Here is a 12,465-nt window from a genome sequence, read left to right as displayed (position 1 = left end):
CTCATGTATGAGTATTCATGAAAAGTCACAGAGAATAATTAAAGGCATGACTGCAAATGATGCTGAAGGCAATGGGCTCTCCTCAAAGACATTATTCTGCATCACAGCCACAGCATTCATTTGCGTATGATATTACTTTTGTCTCCTTGGCTGCCGTAACAAAATAGCAGACTTCCTATCTTTAACAATGAAGAGTTAATTTTCTTAGAATTCTATAATGTGATTAAAAATTTCCTGATAAAATGTTTCCCTCTGGGTTATATAAAGTCACCTTCTTATTATATGGCCTCATAATTATTCCTTAGTATGTGCAAAAAGAAAGAGAAGAAGAAAGGGAGAAAGTTACAGAGAAAGAACATGAGGGAATAAGACTAGAATGAAAGGGAGAGTGGAGTGGAATAAGATGGGGGGAAGCAATGAGGGAGAGAAAGCTGACTTCAGTATTTCTTTTTTTTTTTTAATTTTTATTAATGATTTTTATTTTGACCAAAGTGGATTACAAATCTTTCACAGTAATATTTTAGGTTATAGTGACATTGAATCAGGGGCATTCCCACCACCAATGTTGTCCTCCCTCCACCCCTTTTTCCAGCATGCATCCCATATCGCCTCTCCTTTGCCCCTCCACCCTGGACTGCTAGCATAAGTGCTCCCTTCTGTGTCTGGCTTGTTGTAGATTGGGTATCAATTCTGTTGTAGTTGGCTTTGGATTTGGTTTTTAAGTCTGATCATTTTTTATTTCTACTCAGTGTTCATACGACTGTTTGGCCTTGGTGCCCTCCGTTATTTTCCCCTTAATTTGTGGGCAGAACAAGATGGTTCAAGCTATGTGGTTCTGTTCGAAGGTAAGAAAAAAAAGAAAATATAAAAAGGGGCAGGCAAAAATTCAAACAAGCAAAAAACGGAGGAGTCCTTCTAGAGACTATAAAAATCAGTTTAAGAAAAGAAAGGGAAAAAAGGAAGGAAAACATAAAAATAATACAAAAAAAAAAGCAGACAAAAATAAAAACCCTGAAAAGCACCACAGTAATAAAGACAACAACCAAACACTAACCACAGTCTTGAAATATAGACAAATCAAAGCACAGGAAAAAAAAAAAAAAAGGAAAAGAAGAAAAGAAAAAAAAAAACAAGCAATAACTTCAGTATTTCTGTTGTCTTCTACTAAAGACAGTAATCCTATTGGATCAGAGTACCTTCTTATGATCTCAGTTTGGCCTTAATTTCATTCCTATTTGTCCCATCACCAGATACTGACACACTTAGATTTATGGCTTCAATATATGCATGCTTGAGAGATACAACTAACCAAGCTACAACATTATGTCTCTTTTTTCCCTCATGGACACATATGCTTTTTCCCAATAATCTAAAATTCCTGAATTCATTCCATCATCACCTCTAAATAGAGAAAAAGTCTAAATAAGTCTAAAATTTCACTTAAAAACAATATAAATCAATTAAGGTAAAGACTTGAGGTAAAATTTCTTTCTAGTTGTGACTTGTGAAGCAAGTTTTCAAATGCTGTAAAATATGATGGTAGGAGAAGCAGAGAATAGATTCACATTTCAAAATGGAGAAATTGAAAAGAATATGGGGGTAACAATACCTAAGTAAGTCCCAAACTAAGAAGAACAAACTATTTTATACATTTTGCCTTGAGATTAAGCCTCTTGAATACAACATATATTCCTTTTAGATCTTCAAGTCAATGAGCTTTCCCCAGAATATTTGCAAAGAATTTCTACCACCAAGCATTCAGTCATAGTTTGCTAAGATTTTTAAACTATGGTTTAAGCCACCATGGTTTAAAAAATTTTAATTTCTTTAGAATTGAGAGGTAACCCTGAAGATCTCTGAATCACCTTAATGCCTTTTTTTTCATATTTTTTGAAGAATAATATATAGTCACAGATGAATAGACCCAATAGATACCTTTCATTTTATCTAGATTTGCCTCTCTTTTGCACTGAATACCAGCTGTTTTTCATTGGAAATCCATTTTATGTCCCTTCTATAATTATTTTATAATGATTATTATTGACCCTTCAACTAGCTCAACTAATATTTGTTGAGCTTCTACTTTATAAACTAACATGGTGGAGAACAAAGAATCTTTGCACTTTCATGAGAATTTATATCCCAGTAAAGAATATAACTAGATAAAAAGTATATATATAAAATGATAAACACTGCTGGTGAAAAAATTGAGGCAAAATAAAATAACAGTTATCAGTTATATATATCAGATATATATCAGTTATATATTAAAATAGTACTAATTTTCCTAATGTCTTATCAGATGAGCATCTCTTGGAATGTGACATTTGGGTGAAAACATGAAATAAATAGATGCACTTGACACAATCAAATAATCTAGGGAAAGAATATTCCATAGGAAGTTCATAAGGAAGATAAAGTCACTGAGGCAGAAAAATCTCACTATGTTTGAGAATTGGCAAGGAGTCCTCTAATCACAAGAGGTGATTCAGAGACAAAGAAATTAGTACTATGAAAATAATTCAAAGGGCTAATTTGTAAGTCTATCATGAACAAAATACCAGATTACATTCCTGACACCACATAGCTTCCTTAGCATTGCAATGTCTAACCCTGTCTGGCACTACCGGACAAACTAAAGTTATAAAAAAAATAGTTTCTCCATCTACTAAGTATGGTATTAATAAAATATTTGGGAGAGAAAGGTTCTAGGACAAGGGCACCATGGAAATGTTGTCGGGGAAATTTAAAGGAAACTCACAATAATGTCTTTTATTTTTCTTAAAACTCATAGATGGATGAGACTATTCTGTGTCTGTCTCTCTCCCATTGACTTATTTCACTCAGCATAATAGTTACCATGTCCATCTACATATAGGAAAACTTCATGATTCATGATGGCTGCATATTTCATGTGTACATGTACCACAATTTCTTTAGCCACTCATCTGTTATCAGGCACCTGGATTGGTTCCAGATTCTAGCTATTGTAAATAGCGCGGCAATGAATACACATGTGCAGAAGGCATTTTTGTGTTATGTGTTTGTGTTACTAGGGTATATCCCTAGGAGTGGTATAGCTGGATCATAAAGACCAGCCCATGATATAAATGAAACTTACCGCAGAGTGATGAGTGCAGTTAAAAAAGTAACTACACTGACAGCTATCATGACAATGGTAGTGAGTGAGAAAAATAGAAGGCCTGTCTTGAATACAGGCAAGGGGTGGGGGCAGAGGGAGATGATGGGCATTGATGGTGAAAATTTTGCGCTGGTGAGGTGTTCTTTTTAATAACTAAAACCCAACTACAATCATGTTTGTAATCATGGTGCTTAAATAAAGTTATTAAAAATAAAATGAATCAACAACAAAAGATCTTCAGACATTTTTAGGGAAAGCCAAAAGCCAAAGGAAAATGACAAATGTAATTTATAAAAATTAAAATCAATGAGGAACAGATTTTAAATATGTAGAAAATGTTGGGTAGAAAAGGATTTATTGATTATTGCTCCTCTAAAACCAGAACAACATTGTATGAAAAAGGAACATTCAAAGAACAAATACAAAAAAAACATGTAAGAAATTTAAAAAAATTGTAAGAGTCAAAATAAAAACTTAAGTTATAATTTGATATATAAAGTTGAGGAAATCTTCCCAAAGGTAGAAAAAATAAAAGTGCAATGAACAATGTAATGGGAAAAATAAGATAATTTGTCTATGAATTCTAAAGCCAAGGTAAATATGAATTTTGAAATTCATTTGGAATAATAAACACCCTCGAATAGCTAAAGCAATTATTGGGAAAAAGAATATGGGAGGAATTACTTTCCCCAACTTTAAACTGTACTACAAAGCAATAGTTATCAAAACAGCATGGTATTGGAATAAGGACAGGCCCTCAGATCAGTGGAATAGGCTTGAATACTCAGAAAATGTTCCCCAGACATACAATCACCTAATTTTTGATAAAGGAGCAGGAAACCCTAAATGGAGCAGGGAAAGCCTCTTCAACAAGTGGTGTTGGCACAATTGGATAGCCGCTTGCGAAAAATTGAACTTAGACCCCCAGCTAACATCATGTACGAAGGTAAAATCCAAATGGATTAAAGACCTCGATATCAGCCCCAAAACCATAAGATATATAGAACAGCACATAGGCAAGACACTCCAGGACATTACAGGCATCTTCAAGGAGGAAACTGCACTCTTCAAGCAAGTGAAAGCAGAGATTAACAGATGGGAATATATTAAGCTGAGAAGCTTCTGCACCTCAAAGGAAATAGTGCCCAGGATACAAGAGCCACCCACTGAGTGGGAGAAACTATTCACCCAATACCCATCAGATAAGGGGCTAATCTCCAAAATATACAAGGCACTGACAGAACTTTACAAGAAAAAAACATCTAATCCCATCAAAAAATGGGGAGAAGAAATGAACAGACACTTTGACAAAGAAGAAATACAAATGGCCAAAAGACACATGAAAAAGTGCTCCACATCACTAATCATCAGGGAGATGCAAATCAAAACAACGATGAGATACCACCTCACACCACAGCGAATGGCACACATCATAAAGAATGAGAATAAACAGTGTTGGCGGGGATGTGGAGAGAAAGGAACTCTTATCCACTGCTGGTGGGAATGCCGTCTAGTTCAACCTTTATGGAAAGCGATATGGAGATTCCTCCAAAAACTTGAAATCGAGCTCCCATATGATTCAGCTATACCACTCCTAGGAATATACCCTAGGAACACAAAAATACAGTACAAAAACCCCTTCCTTACCCCTGTTTTCATTGCAGTACTATTTACCATAGCAAGACTCTGGAAACAACCAAGATGCCCTTCAACAGACGAATGGCTAAAGAAACTGTGGTACATATACACAATGGAATATTATGCAGCTGTCAGGAGAGATGAAGTCATGAAATTTTCCTATACATGGATGTACACGGAATCTATTATGCTGAGTGAAATAAGTCAGAGAGAGAGAAAAAAACGCAGAATGGTCTCACTCATCTATGGGTTTTAAGAAAAATGAAAGACATTCTTGCAATAATAATTTTCAGACACAAAAGAGAAAAGAGCTGGAAGTTCCAGCTCACTACAGGAAGCTCACCACAAAGAGTGATGAGTTTAGTTAGAGAAATAACTACATTTTGAACTTTCCTAATAATGATATGAGGGAAATGGAGAGCCTGTTTAGAGTACAGGTGGGGGTCGGGTGGGGAGGAGGGAGACTTGGGACATTGGTGATGGGAATGTTGCACTGGTGATGGGTGGTGTTCTTTACATGACTGAAACCCAAATACAATCATGTGTGTAATCAAGGTGTTTAAATAAAAAAAAATTTAAAAAAAAAGAAATTTTAAAAAATTGTAAGAGTCAAAATAAAAAGTTAAGTTATAATTTGATATATAAAGTTGAGAAAATCTTCCCAAAGGTAGGAAGAATAAAAGTGCAATGAACAATGTAATGGAAAAAATAAGATAATTTGTCTATGAATTCTAAAGTCAAGGTAAATATGAATATGAATTACAAAACAAAAATGCAAAAAATAATTTAGATAGTTCATTCATATAATTTAATGCCTTTTTTAAGTGTTAGGTATATAAACCTTACATTTCTTAATAAAATGTATCCCTAATCATATCAATATTCTTGAGACAATTAGAACTGAATTGCTTTTTACTTTTATTTTCATATTGTTCACTGCTGGTGGTTGGAATCAATAAACTTTGTATAATGATCTTGTACCTGAAACTTTGATGAAGTTATCTGTGAGTCTAACAGTTTATTTTATGGATTAATTACCCTTCCTACATATGTAATAGCATGCCATCTCTCAAATAAAGATAGTTTAGCAGCTTCTTTCTGAAAAAAATATAAAGGAAACTCACAGAGTACAGAGGGTAATCATAATAGATAGTATTACCTCACTTCTTCGAAGTCTGCCAGAAATGTGATCTGTAAAGTGAGTACCCAGAGGGGTCAGGACTGGTGAAATTCTGCACAAATTAATGCACAGGTTGAATACCAAAATTTTGTTAGCCTCACTAAAGCAACCATTAATATGTGGAGACGCACTTAGTCTATACTACCCTTCAGGTATTGGGGACCATGAATCTCAGGATGGGGAGATGTTCATGTGAGTTTTTATAAGGAAGGGAAAACCCAGTCCCAATATTTACCTATGTCCAGGTCTGTGACATAGCAAAGATTTTTGAAGGAAATTAGAAAGTGGAACAAAATTTCTTTAACAAAATTTATTAAAATTTAATAGAACTTTTTAACTTTTTAACAAAAGTTTTATTGAAAAAAAAGATGAGAAGGCAATATAAAGGAAAATATAAAAGAAAATATATTGTTACATATGAGATGAAATAGAATCTTTTCCTAAACTTCCTTAGATTGTCTTTATCAGTGCACCTAATAGGAAGAAGAAAATGTCCAGCTAGAATATTTGTGAACTCTGGTGATTTTATTTCCAAGGGTGTGTAGGCTTTGATCAGATTCATCAGTCTTAAATGCTCTACTAGGGACATGATAGCTCCCAAACATTTTTTCTCTTCATGGCTTGATGAAATTAATTAACAAGAATTTCACCCATCTACCTGCCTATATGAAAGTATATGAGCTTTGTCAAATATGAGAAGAAAAAAGGATACCAAAATAAGTGGAATATATCCACCAAGATATGAACTATAGAAGACAAAATAAGAGGAAAAAGAAAAGCACATCCTAGAGCATATTTGAGGTCATGAGCCGAACTGTTGATTTAATTCTGATAAGGGCGTTACCATTGGAACATGCTCAGTGGAGGAAAACCACAGTCATGAGAACATTACTATGGGCACATTTTGTCCTTGAAATGGGCAGTTAGACTACAGGACACAGATGAAGAGAACTAAAAGAAACTAAAGCGAGAAGGGAAGTGAGAGGCTGGCGGATTTGTCTGGTATGGAACATGATCACGGTTCAGATGCTTTTTGAAAAGAGAACTGAAGGATGAGGGAGGAGAGACATTTCAGTATACACATCCTCTTTCACTAGTGAGATAAAACATAGACGCTTTTAAGTTTTATCGCTTGGCAAGGCAGAAGCCAGAGAAGATACAAGAGGCTGAGTTCTGGAACCAAGGGATTTATCACTGCTAATGTTTACTGTGAGTCACTGTGAATGTTCTCCTTGACCCAAAGGACAGGCAGCTCCTGTCTGCAAAAGGAAACACAAACCAACCTTCTTGCGGCTTTCTATACCTGACTAGCTGTCACATCCCTGCATCTTGTAGCTCAAATCCAGTCCAAATTTTATCCAGAGAAATTGACAAAGACTGTCTAGTGTCTTAAAAGAAAGAAAAGACTGCTAATCTGTGAGAGGAACAAATGGTCTTTTCTAATTACATAAGGCATGGAAAAGGGGCTTAGCTCTAGTTCAGGTTCCACAGGAGGGAATTTTGGGGTCAGTGGTATCTATACTATAACTCTTGGCTTCTTAGAATGAAGGGCTTCCTTTAATGAAACAATGCTTTACTCATAGTCTTTTTCACGCATTTATGGCTGACAGGCTGTGTCCGAGGCTTCAGTCTTACAACAGAATGCAGATCATCTAGGGCAGAATGAAAAGTGAGAGTAATGAGTTCATGCTCCATTTGCTCAAAGCTGGATCACAGGGCCTGCTAGACTGAGATCTGCTGAGTAGATCTCTTTCTGTTTGCTCTGCTTGTTTCTCTCCCAGTATAGCAGCTGAGGCTCAGAGGCACATAGGCGAGGACACCTTGCCCTAGAAGCCTCTCTTCTTCTGCTTGCTGATTTAAAACACAACATCCAATTTTGTTGTATGTTTTTTTCCTCTATACACTGACAGTAATGCTATTTCTAAAGGATTTTTATCTCTTCATACTCAATGACATATCACAAAATCAGAGAGTAATATTATTCATTACTGATATTTTTTCTCACAGCATTATTTATGGTACATAGTGACAACGAATGAGGGGCATTCCCACCCCAGTGCTGTCCACCCTCTACCCCTGTTTCCAACATGCATCTCATATCTCCCTCCCTTTTCCCCCAGCGTACTAGTGCAACTGGTCTCCACTTTATAGCTTGTTGTAGATTGTCTATTCTGTTGTCGTTTGTGATAAAAAGGATAAGAAGAAAAAAGAAAGAAGGAAAGAGAAAAAAAGAAAGAGAAAAAATTGGCCGCAACTACCAAAAAAAGAGAAAAAGAAGGAAAAAAAATGCACCCGGTTAATGAGAAAAGAAAGAAAAATCACCAAATAATAATCACAGGAATGAAAAGGAAAGAGAAAAGTGGAGGAAAGAAGGAAAATAAAGTAAAAAACAAACAAATCAAAACAAAACAAGAAAAAGAAGGGGTGCTGCAGTGGTAGGGTTTGGCGTTCCCTCCACTTTTTTTTTTTGTATAGGCACAGTAAGCATTGTAACTCAAATACATACTTCTGGCTGAGCAAAAATAACTAGCATTTCTAAAGATTTTTATTTCTGACAATAGGCACACTAGCTAAAATGGCAACCTTTCAGCCACTATGTGTTCTCCAAATTAGAATTCTATGTGTTACCAAGTGAATAATGTCCTTACAGACCCACCTTTTTATTGAGTTGTGAGTGGTCTTTTATCACCTTGTTAATTATAAATGGAAAATTTAGAGTAACAATAGTGATTGCTCTCTGAGACTATTCACAAAATAAATTTTCCTCAAGTTTCTAGTTTCTAAGCATGGAAGTCAAAATGAGACCAGGATATTTTTACATGATTTTGTGAAAATATTATAACTAGAACAGAATGAAATATAAGCAGTTATTCAGTTGGATAATTAACAACAAGTTAAACTTCTATCTAATTGTAACTAAACTATGTGGCAGTTCTCAAATCAGTATTACTAATTTTTTTTAACTCCTCCTATTCATCTAAGAAATGTAACTTCCAGAACCTTTCCCAGTTTGAACTCATTACTTTATTCCACAAGGGCAGTGCTAACTCTTTGACCTCCTTTTCTGGGTAACTCATCAAGATATAACTCCTGTAAATATAACTTTATAAGATTGTTTGGAAACTTTTGGTTTAAGAAAAGCACATTGCTATTTTGTATTTCTCTCTTCAGTCCCAGTAGTTTTGGTTTGTGGAAGAACATTAAGCACCTGATAATCAGTTCTAAATCTCAATTTATTCTATTTCAAGTTTACTGTCTGGAGTTGAAGACTTTATGAGATCAGAGAGCTCAGAAACTGACAGAAAATGATAATTTGATATTGATTCTGAGTCAGTGGGAAATATCTTTGCAATAACAATGTATATACTCACCCAGAACAAAACCCTAGGTGAAAAAGCAGTGTTCCCACTGGAGACAATAATGTGCCTTACTGTCTTTTTCCATATTTTAATTTTTTTATGTCTAAAACTTTAATTGAAACTTAGTCTCATGATCTTAGTTTCTGATCTTTTCCTAAAACCCCTTCTTATGATATAGAGAACTTTATTTTTATAAAAGTAAATCCAATCATTTACCAGTTTCCAATACCTACAGTGCAGAATTATATGGTAAATATTAGGCTGTTATTTATTGTGGTTTCTCAACACAACTTCTCCCAACTACAACCCTCTGATAAAGGGATGAGGAGGAGTAGAAAGATGATAATGATAACAATGATAATAACAGATATCACAAAACCAACCTGGTGAGGTGAGGTGGGATCCTAGGTCATTAAAATAATGACCAAGCTGGAACTTAAAATCCCAGACTCAATCTTCTTTTCTAATCACCTTTCTAACAATCTTTCAGGATAGACACTATCTTATTATCTTTTGAATTGGCCACATATTTTACTCATATATAATTATGCTATTCCTTTTTAGATCCTTTATTACTTGCCATATTCTTTTTAATTTATCTAAATCTTATTTATTAATATAATTTGTCCTGTTTCAAATAATTTAGTTCTTATTTATTAAAAATTAATGTTTATTAATATACCTCTTGGGTTCCATTCATTATTAATCTTTTTCTACTACTGGCCCTAACTAAACACCTAAGTTCAGTGAATTGACTCAGTGATACTATTCAAGTCAGTTCCATTTTAAATGCTTTGTTAAGGCATCTCTGTCATGTCCCACACTTTTCTTTCTTGCCTTTGAGTCCAAATACACTCTCCTGTTAACATTTAGTGAGACTTACTATTCTCAGATTATATGTTCTAAAACAAAGAAAAACATGAAGGCAACAATTCTTAGGATAATTCTCATTAATTCTGTGCTTATACCTGCTTTTGACATAGAAACATAAGTGTTTGTTGTTTGAATAGGTGACTGTAACTTTACAAAGTCTGTGAAGGATTATGTCAGCATGTTATAGTTCTAAAATTAGCCTTAGGACTTTTGCTAGTATTTTGGCTTTACCCTGGCATTCTCTGCTATTCTTAAATGAAGTAGCACAATGAAATAATAAAAAAAAAAATAGAGACATTTATTGATTACCAAAAGGCCTGGTCAAATTTTGTCATTCCCTTACGTAGAATACTAGGTTGGGAAATTTCATGAATCATTTATCACAAAAGTATGACTAAACTATTGCAAGCTTGGTAAAAGTTATTGGTAACAATATATGGAAAGTACGCTGCTCAAGTAGGCAAGCGAACACTAGATGGAAGTAATTTTGTTGGAATCAAGAGACAATAAAAAGTAACTATGGAGCCTGCCATAATAGGAGCTATAGTATTATAAAATACAACAAAAGTAGTGTATAATGGGAAGAAAATAACTGTATCACTTACTTAAAAATAAGGAAGAGTCCAATCTATCTAATTATAGAAAAGAGAAAATTGAGCAAAAAGCAAAGAGAGGAAGAAAATATTTAAAATGAGGACAAAGATAAATGAGAGTAGAAAAAATAAAAACCTAAATAAAATTATACTGTGTTCATTTAAATATATCAATAATAAAATAAAATAAGAAAACAAAATCATTACAATTTCCATAGGTGTAAAATACAAATATTGGGATAGCACATTTTACTGTATGACCATAGACTTAATAGCTTTGATGAAATACATAAATTTCTTAAGCCATAATGAGCAAATAAAACTAGATAACCACTGAATAACTCCATATTTAACAAATATATTTAATTATTGATAATATCCTTTAAAAATTTTACGCTTACCTGGACTTACTGAAAATTCTAAAAAATATTTAAGGGAATAAATGATACAAATTTTACACAAACTCACACCCAAAAAAAATAGAATAAAGTAGAGGATACTTCCAAAATCATTGTCGAAGATAAGAATTACTTTACTAGGGGCCAGAGAGATAGCACAGTGGTCGGGCATTTGCCTTGCAGGCAGCTGAGCCAGGACAGATGGTGGTTCGAATCCTGGCATCTATATCGTCCTCCATGCCTGCCAGGAGCAATTTCTGAGCACAGAGCCAGGAGTAACCCCTGAATGCCACCGGGTGTGACCCCCCCAAAAAAAATTACTTTACTAAAAAACAATTCAAGGAAATAAAGCTGCATAGACATATACTTAACAAATAAATGCTCTGTGAAATGTTTGTAAATCAAATATGACATGAATAATACTATACCATGCCAAGTATGATATACTTGAATAATACAATGTTAATTAAGCTTCCAAAAATCAACATAGTTTACCATGTATTAAAGAAAATAAGAAGGTATTCTCATTGAGTAGGAAAATATTTAGAAAAAATATTCTACTCATTAAGATTCTCTGTAAGCCAGTAACATTTTTTTAATATGATAAAGAGCATCTTTAGAAGTTTACAATTGACATCATATTTAATGATAGAAGACTATTTTCTCCAAAAATATAAACAAAAAGCCTCTATAAATACTCTTATTAAACACAGAAATTTTAATAAAAATAATAATAAATAATATGAATCACCTAAGAAAGGAAGGGGCATTCATACTTATATGAAGTAAACATAAAGATGAGTCATGAAAAGTTTGGGGGAAAATGTGCAAGTTAATGAAAAGAAAAGGTATAACATCTTTGAAATACATACTTTATATATTTTATATAGATTTTATAGATTTCTAAATATAAAAATTATATTTTTATATTTATATATATTTATATATCAGATACAAGTTCTGAGCAGAGATGTTGATCAAAAGAAGAGACTTGCCTGTATGAAATCTTGTTTGACTTTTCACTGCAAAAATGTTGATATGTTAATTGCATTGTTGTGGTTTGGCTATTGAAGTGGATGTCTCCATTTATATTTATTTATTTATTTTCTTCTTTTCTTTTCTTATGTGCTCTGCCACATTTTTTATCTCAATACCATGGCTTATATATATGGTGCTTACCCTTTTGTTTTGTTTTGATTTTTGGAATGATCACTGGATATTTTATTTGACTGTTCTTTATGTACTGTTGTGATGTTTCACCTTCTTTTTCCCCTTCGTCTCT

This window comes from Suncus etruscus, chromosome 17 (genome assembly GCF_024139225.1).
Source record: "Suncus etruscus isolate mSunEtr1 chromosome 17, mSunEtr1.pri.cur, whole genome shotgun sequence".
Lineage (NCBI taxonomy): Eukaryota > Metazoa > Chordata > Mammalia > Eulipotyphla > Soricidae > Suncus > Suncus etruscus.
This window is presented reverse-complemented; position numbering follows the sequence as displayed.